The 9,460-nt window shown below is 32.6% G+C and overlaps 1 long non-coding RNA gene across 1 annotated transcript; it reads right to left on the bottom strand.

Annotated features, from left to right (window-relative positions):
* Positions 1–4,408: 4,408 nt before the first annotated feature.
* On the bottom strand, positions 4,409–7,168 carry LOC135136437 (uncharacterized). The gene is made up of 4 exons (XR_010281709.1): positions 6,968–7,168; positions 6,708–6,911; positions 4,607–4,764; positions 4,409–4,555 (listed from the first exon to the last, which is right to left on the bottom strand). It is a non-coding gene; the product is annotated as an uncharacterized LOC135136437 (long non-coding RNA).
* Positions 7,169–9,460: the final 2,292 nt, after the last annotated feature.

The raw sequence follows: 9,460 nt of genomic DNA, 5'->3' as shown, positions 1-9,460 counted from the left end.
ATCCAAGAAACCCAAAAAATCTAAAAAAAAACAAAAATCCAACAAATTCAAGAAAGTTATGAAATTCAAACAACCTGAAACATCTGAGAAACGTAGGCAAGTAATCCTAGAAACTCAAGAAACCCTATAATTTCAAGAAATTCTATCAGCCCAGAGGACCTAAGAAACCAAAAATTCTCAAAAATTCAAAGAAATCCAAGAAATTGAAGAAATTCATGAATGTAGAGTATTCCAAGAATCCCAACAATCCGAACAAATCAAACAATTGCAAGAATCCCAAAAATTCAAAGAAATCCAAAAAATTCAAGAAATCCAAAAAATTAAAAAAATGCAAGAAATGTAAGAAGTCCAAGAAATCTAAAAAATCCAAAAATTCGAAAAAATAAACAAAATCCAAGAAACCGAAAAAATCTAAAAAAAAAACAAAAATCCAACAAGTCCAAGAAATTCAAGAAAGTTATAAAATTCAAGCAACCTGAAAAATCTGAAAAACGTAGGCAAGTAATCCTAGAAACTCAAGAAACCCAAAAATCTCAAAAATTCAAAGAAATCCAAGAAATTCAAGAAATCAAAATGAATTAAAAGAAATCTAAAAATTCCAAAAAAATCCAACAAGTCCAAAAAATAAAAAAAAACGGAATTCAAGCAATCTCAAAAATCTAAGAAACGCAAGTAATCCTAGTAACGCAAGAAAGCCTAGAATCTCAAGAGACGCAATAAGCCCAAGGGACTTAAGAAACCCAAAAAATCTAGAAGTAGAAGAGATGTAAAAGATGTTGATGTCCCAAGAGGAATAAGAAATTCAACAAATCCAAGAAACCGAGGAAGGTCAAGAAATGCAGAAGATACAAAAGAATCAAAACATCTGAGAATTCTTGAAAAATTCCAGAATTCCAAGAATCCCAAGAATTGAAAGAAATTCAAGAAATTCAAGAATGTAGAGAATTCCAAGTATACCAACAATCCCAACAAACCAAACAATTCCAAAAATGCCAAAAATTTAAACAAATATAAAATTCGAAGAAATCAAGATAAATTCCAAAAAACCTAAGAATTCCAAAAATATATTCAAAAAAGTTATGAAATTCAAGTCTGGAAAATCTAAGAAACGCAAGAAATCCTAGAATCTCAAGAAATGCAAGAAACCCAAGGACTTAAGAAACCCATAAAATCTAGAAATAGAAGAGACACAAAAGATGTTAGGATTTCAAGGGGAGTAAGAAATTCAACAAATCGAAAAGATGCAGAGGTTATAAAAGATTCAAGAAATTTGAAATTTCTTAAAAAGTTCACAAAATTCGAGAAACACAAGATTTTTAAGAATTCCAAGAAAACCGAGAATATCAAGTCCAGCAATCCTAAGAATACCAAGGATTAAAAAAAATCCAAGAAATTAAAAAACTCCGAAAAACCCAAGAAACCTAAAACCGCAAGGAATCAAAAAATTCCAAAAGAATTCCAAGAAATCCAACAAACTCAGGAATGTCAAGAATTACAAAATCGTGGAAGCCCTTGCTATATTATTTAAGAAATAATTTACAGAATCTCAAAGGTTCCTTCTGTCACTGTTTTAAATAATGTAAAAGAAACTCAGGGCGCTCCTGTTTACTTTTATTTTAAGAATATGAACGGAGATCGGGAGTTTTTGTCTTTTTTAAGAATGTTAAATAATTTCAAGAGGGGCCCTTTTGTGTCTTTTTTAAAGAATCTCAGAGACCCATTTTGTGATTAAGAAAATCAGAGGAGTCGTTGGTTGTTTTTTTTTTGGGGGGTTTGAAAGAATCTCTCAGATGTCTCCTGTGTGTTTTTCTTAAATAGAAAAAGTTCTCAAGATAGAGTGTGAAACAGTCTTAGGGAACCCCTTTTGCCTGTTTTTTACAAAATGAAAGACTCTCAAGACCAGCTTGTACTTTTTTTTAAAGAATGTGAAATATCTCAGGGCCTCTTGTCACTTTTTTTTAACGGGAAAGAATTTGGAAGAATCTTGGAAGTCTCGCTCTGACATTTTTGGAGTTTCCATCTAAACTGCCATAATCCGAAAATTAGTGAAGCGTCATGTTTGTACCTGTTTTAAAATAAAATAAAATTTAAAAATACAAAATGCAACAACCCTAACCAGACATCGCACACTTTCTGACAGTTCCACCCAAAAACAAAGCCCGACGTTCCGGCAACTTGACTGCCTCTCGTGTTTTTGAGCCGAGGAACGTCGATTTAACCGCCGCCGCGACGTGGAGCATCCTTGCAACCTTTTTACTGTTCTGTTTCGTTATCAGTCGAACAAAGCGAACACACAATAAGTGGATTTATCGATCAGCGGCGGTTCGGTTCGGTTGCGTCGTATCGCTGTCCTCCGATCGCGAAATGCAATAGTCCTGTTCTAACTTAGCAGGGAATTTATTCTGGGCAGCGTCAACCTGCAGCAATGCGGCAAACATCACAGTTACAAGTGCCTTTACATCTGCACATCGCGTGAACAATAGGAATCCTGCAACAAAAGGATCGGGACAAAGGCCGGAGCCTTGTGAGGGTCGGAAAATATGCGTCTGGAATTATGGCCGTGAAAAATACGCAGAGGCCATTTCGTTTAATTAAAAATCATAATTAGACACCGGAGATAATCACAACACGCCGTACTTCATAATAACCCGGGACATAACTCATTTCATTCCGGCGCTGCCAACTGTAAGGTTTAAATCCACTAATAAAGTTCCAGCGCTGCTCTGATTAAGTACGTGATTTACCTTCGTTAGTTGTCGCTCTTACGACGCGGGAACACATATAATTTTTTTGCGACGAATCAGCCGGGACTGCGAAATTATTCGCCGGGCAAATAATAACGCTAAACAAACACCAATCAACGAATCGACGCATTAGAACTTTTTTAATCAAGGGTGGCCGGGCTCGGGGAAACTTCGGTTTTGTAATTTGCTGGAAACGTCTTCAGCGACTCCCCACGTGTAAAACAAAGGTACGGAGACAAAAATGCCGAGGCGGCACTTTATAAAAGCCGCCCCCGTTGATTGTTCAAATCCAAAGCGTATACACTTTTCACTAGCTCGACTCGGCTCCTCTTCAAATAACATCCGCTCCCCATTTACTTACTAAGCCTTTCAAGGCGACTTTTTCTGTCACATCGGAACCGATAAAAAAGCGCAAGTCACGTAGAGAGTCACACCATGCATTTGCAAGCATTCACCCCGATTTCTGAATGCCATTGTGAGGCATTTCTCCTTTTTCTTTCATTGCCGAAAGAACTCTTATTAGAATTGATTATTTATTCGCTCCTTTTGAGGCCCCTCGGTATATTGATTGCAGCTTTTATGGCATGCAATCAATACTTTTCACTTAATAATGCACATGAGAAAACGAAATTTAGACGACGCGAGTCGAACATAACCGGAACACACATTCCTCAAAAAAAAACGAATTAGTGGTAATATTGCCACCAATTTAATATTAATTAACTAGTGACGCTAGTCCTGAATAAACCAAAAGCTACCAAAATTTCAAAAAACTGGTGCCCGACTCCGCCCTTTAGTCATATTTTTTTTTAACAATGTTCGAAATTTATTTGTTCCTTCTTGATTAGTTGAAATGGTAGATTAAAGTGTCTTCAAAGCGACTGTGTGTCAGTGGAATTGTGTTTATTTTTTTTATGACAATGTTTTCCCATTTCTCTTCGTTATTGGGACATGCGAAGCTAAAGTTGATTTAGATTGGAAATCTACGAAAAATTCTCTTTAAGTTTCTCCGTTTTCCTACTGAAGAACTCTCGTTTTTTGCAAAGTATCCAGTTTTTCTTGGTTATTTGATAAAATATAGATAAACATAGCTTAATACCCAGTAAACACAGTTGCGTCGTAGCGATGTTAATGCCACTTAACTCTGTCTACGATCTTGTTAGCTGTTACATACCAAACTGCGTACATTTGCTTTCCCTGTGCTATGTAATGTAATCAACAGTGACCCATGCTTGTAACATACTGGTGACATCCACATTGTTTCAGACTAGAGACGTGCTCGCTGGTACATCATCATAACGTTGTGTTAGTATGTCGCTAGATTCTCTATATTTTGATGTATCTGTTACGTTTTATTTTAAACGCCAATATAACATATTAAATGGACATAGACGTTACGTATATATCGCAACATCGTAAACATATAACTCTCAGTATATTTTATTAACATGATCTATGCGATATGAATAGGCATTTCAAAAAGTCTAGTTACCATTTAGGGATATGGATATGGAGAGTAAAATTTAGAGCTTACAGTAAATTATTATTTTATTCAATGTTTGAAAAAATAAAATATGTAATAAGTAATAAAATACAAAAATTAATATAAATTCATAATATAAATAAATAAATATATATATGATTTCCTAATTCGAAAATAATACAATATAATTTACACTTAAAAAAGACACAGAAACTATAAACTGTCGTTGTTTTTTCTTTCTTCAGGCGTTGACTAGAATGCCTTAGCCACTCTGAGCAGCGTTGTTCTACTTCTTTTTCTATTGCGGAATGGGTCTTCATTGTAATTTCTTCAAAAATAAAAATTGTAATAATTATATTTATTGCAAAAAAAAAAATACCTTTCATAATATTCATTGTTTTTGTCCCAGCCATTTTGGAATTTTCCTACCGAACAAACAAGCTACAGCAAATTCGCTGATTTTTTTATTTTTTTTTTAAATACACGCCCCACATTGTTCTTTTTCCCATTACCACCTATCTGGGACAATAGCAGTTCCTGAAATAAGAAAAGAAGAAAATATTTTTATGTGTATATATCGAGTGACTCTGAAATAAGTTCGGAAAATAAAACCACAACATCATGAAGTAGAGAAAATTTTAAGTAATTTCTTTTATCTAGTCCTAATTCAGGGGAAAAAATATCAAGATCTACACCTCATTCAGTGCCATTTGTTTTCATCTAAACAACACACAGCAAAAATAAAGAAAAAATTTAGTCACAATGGAAACTGAATAAATCATTGCCGCATCATTTACATTTAACAAGATGTTCCGTATTTGTTTCTTGAAACTGGAGCAGCAATTTAATTACTTTGAATCCGTGTGACAATTAAAGGATTTTTTTTCCGAATCTATTTGGAAGTCACCGCGTATGTATAACATACAGGGTGCTTCACTATAAGACTTTTCTGCAACCCACTATGTATGTAACGTGTTAAGCGAAATGTGTCATGTTTAGTAGGTTCCTAAAAAGTGTTATAGTATTACAGGCATCTACCTGTATATAATATCCAAAATTATGTTATATGTAAGTACATATAAATATATTTAGTCCAGTCATTTTAGCATAAAAAAGGGATCAACCTCGGAATGAGAGACAATAAGCTGAATTTTTGTATACGCCTTAATTTTGGCGTTCTAAAAGTTGTCTCAAAAGTCTCATAAAATCTCGTGTCTGCGTCGTAAGTTATTCAAGGTCAAAGGTCAAGAAAAACAGTTTTTTGCAATTATCTCAGTTTCTATTGCTCCAATGATGTTAGCAATTATTATCATAATTGTAGAGCACAAAATTTGGGACAAATTTTATTTGAAATATTTTTTCATGCGCTCAATCGTTTTTGACATAGAGGACAGTGAGCGCGTAGCGCTCGTCCATACGTACTGTAATGCAATCGACTGAATATCTGTGAATACTACCTTGAATTTTGAATAATTTGTATTATTAATCAATTAATACATTGTATTTAATAACATTTTACATATTTTCAATATATTCATAGAATAATACTTACCTACTTTGTGTAATTAAAAACTCATTTAATGAAATATTTATTGTATATCTCAATTTATTTACCTATATCTTTAAAATGTGTAAGTTTTTAAATACTTATTTTTCTATCATGATTATAACTGGAAGGTCTGGAAACAACAATTCAGGGCACCGAAGATGACGACGATGAAACAGAAATTCCCGAACGTCCAGAAGATGACGGTGAAGAAGAAGAAAATTGATACTTTTGTTTTTTAAATTATTAAAAATTTATAGATTTTCACTGCAATTCAATTTCAATCGTAAGAAATGTACAGCTGCTGAATAAAGATAAAATTAAAATATATTAACTCGTTTTACTTCCTTAAAATTTACTTTGAAAAAATTAATATAACTTTAAGATATATAATAATCTAACCTAAGATATACCTACAATAAATATGTCATTTAAAGAGTTTTTAATTATACAAAGTAGGTAAGTATCATTAAATAAATGTATTGAAAATATGCAAAATGTTATTAAATGCAATGTATTAACTCATAAATAATACAAATTTTTCAAAATTTAAGGTAGTATTCACAGATATTCACGGTTGATTGCATTACAGTATGATTGGATGAACGCTGCGCGCCCACTGCCCTCTATCTCAAAAACGATTAAGTGTATCAAAAAATGTTTCAAATAAAATTTGTCCCAAATTTTATGCTCTACAATTATGATAATAGGTGTTAACATCATTAGAGCAATAGAAACCGAGATAATCGCAAAATAATGTTTTTCTTGACCTTTGACCTTGAATAACTTACGACGCAGACACAAAATTTAATGAGAATTTTGAGACAACTTTTAGAACGCTAAAATGAAGGTATATACGAAAATTCAGCTTATTATCTCTCATTGCGAGGTTGATCGCTAATTTGACTGGACTAATTGTATTTTTTTAACTTACAAAGAAACCTGGTTGTTGTAGTAGGCAGAGATAATCTTCTAATTCCTCAAAATTTGTTTATCTGTGGTCTTGGCGGCATATCTTCTATTACTGTTTTCTCTTTGATTTGTCACATTTGATGACGTTTTCATATTGGAGATTTGTTCACTCGTTTCCTTTAAAATTTCTTTTGTTTCGCACATATTTTTTGTATTTGTTTCAAGTCTAGAGTAAAATTATGTTCATTAGCACCTAGTTCATAAAAAATTGCAGTAACATACCTTTGCAACATGTTATGGCAAAGCGCCTCACTTACAAAAACAATCACCGTAAGTTCTTCAAAATCAGCGGGAGTATCTTCAGTGATTAATGGTGGTATTTCCAGCTTGTCTGAAAAAACTGTTGTTGTTATTTACGTACAGTTATCAAAAACAACAGAAGCATGTAAAAATTAAAATGATTACTTCATTAGAATTATATTAACTTACCTAGTGTAAATTCAACCCACACAATTTTCACAAAACTGCATTAAAAATGAAGTGAGTTACGGATTTACGAGAAAGGTTCGGTGGTTGTGACCCAAATGGCCAAATGGAATTCGACAGCTTCACTGTGAGTGTGAAGTGCAATAACCATAAATATGGAAAAAAGGGATCGTCCGACTCATAGACAAACCAAACTAACAAAGGTCCGACTGCACCCCCCAAACATCTGGTGGATAGTAAATGCAGAAGTTGAGCGTTATTTTTTCATTAGATAAAATAAATTTAATAAAATCAAAATTAACCACTCTCTAGTTTTTTTGCTACCCATCATCGCTTTATAAACGTCTTTATAAAATCAAAATTCGACGAATGAACTCTTCAAAACCTTGTCCCGTTTCAGGGACAATGGGCAAAGAATTTTTATGGCTTTGTTTGTGTCGTTGGGTCTTCCCTATATTACCGCAGATGTTTAAGGTGACCAGACGTTCCGATTTGATCGGAAGTGTACCGATTTCAATACTCTAATAATTCCGATTTCAAATTTCGTCCAATAAATGTTCCGATTAAAACATTCGTTCCGTGAATGTTCCGATTTCTATAAATCTGATAAGAATAAAGATAAATCCTCGGATAAATCACTAATTTTCATGAATAGTAATTTTATTTTGTGAAAAATTGGGAACAAAACTTGTATCGATACGGTTGTCAGCACTGTTTTAAATGTCAGCAAATGTCAGTACTGTTAGTATATTACAACTAAAAATTTTCAAAGCAGTTATATATCAGATTACGATGGAAATGGAAACTAATGTTCCGATTTCGGACTTTTGAAATCTAGTCACCTTACAGATGTTCTATTTATCATTTGCCAAGCAGGTACTTACAAAATAACATTTCAAGTAAACAAGTTTACAGAAATAATTCTTAGAAATTATTACAATGAAAAGAACTTGTCTTTGGTATATTTCTAATAAAGCCGTTGTATTTTTCGCTCTGAATATAATTATTAATTAAGCATTACGAACTCACTGACGAAGGTCACTTTTTAAAGAATACGACGACCCACATCTAATTGACCATATAATCTTTAACAATAAATTTTAAATAATACCATAGTGGTTTTTTTAAATTTTGATAAGGTGTTGTAAAACTATTTCTGTTTCTGTTTTCATTCCAGGTACCTACTGTATTTACGTGGGCAAAGGATGCCGTTCGTGGGATTTTAGGGGCGGAAACGTATACCTGCTTAAATACTGTAAATACAGTGGTGTCAAACGATGACAACAACAGAAACATACCCGATGAATTGGTTATTATTAGAGAGCGGATTTTATGAAATTTGTATATCCGTTATTTTTTGCATATAAGTCTTGATATTTAATATGTGAACGAATCATGCTAATTAAAAATGAATACAGCTATAAAAAAAATTGCATATTTGCATATATTTGCCTTCTGCTGCATATTTCACGTAACGGGTCCATATTTTGCATTTTTATCAATTTTTGTGCTACTTTGAAAAAAAAAAGCCATTCGATCGGCATTTTTCTAGAAAAACGAAATTTCATGAATCATATTGCAAATAACTGGGAAAGGTTTGAGTTTTATGGTAGTTTGGAGGAACCACTGGGTGTTAAGCCATCCTTCCAGGTAAATTCGGGTCCTAATTACTTTTGGAAATACCGTTCATTTCAATATTTTTGTTCGTTACTTAAGTGTATTAATGGTATGTTTTATGGTGGTCGAAGGGACGTTATCCTATTATTTTTCATCGTGAGTTTGCATTTAAGTGTTTAAAGCGATAGAGATGTGTGTCAATATGTAGATAACTCAAATTAATTTATGCATTAAACCTTTTCCTGAACTTATTCTTCAAGAAGGAACTGTGTTTTGTTGTGCTTGCTCTAATCCGATAAGTATTTTTACATCTGTGGACGCAGTACGCAGTTTTTCTATTTACAAATACATACTTTAGAATCACCGGAAAAATTTTTGTTAGAATATTTCGAAAAATATTTGAAAATAAATTGTTACCAAAATAGTAATTAAATAGTCGATTACTATTTTTTAATTCGCTCTGTTTACCTATATTTATTTTTGAGTATAAGAATATTATCTTAAAAAATGTCATTTATTTGTCAGTGAGATCTAATTAAACACTTTGCAATGTGATTTATGTATTTTTTGTAATAAAAGGTAAGGTGTTTTTGCAATTTGTAAATAAATTTTGTTGGGTTATTACGCTTTTTTTTATTTTTGGAGCATATGCAACTGCATATCTCTGCATAT

This window comes from Zophobas morio, unplaced genomic scaffold, assembly GCF_036711695.1.
Source record: "Zophobas morio isolate AGI-343-1 ecotype UQ-CSIRO unplaced genomic scaffold, CSIRO_AGI_Zmor_V1 ptg000026l, whole genome shotgun sequence".
NCBI classification, from domain to species: Eukaryota; Metazoa; Arthropoda; class Insecta; order Coleoptera; family Tenebrionidae; genus Zophobas; species Zophobas morio.
The sequence above is the reverse complement of the archived record's forward strand: the minus strand, read 5'-3'. Positions and strand labels throughout refer to the sequence as shown.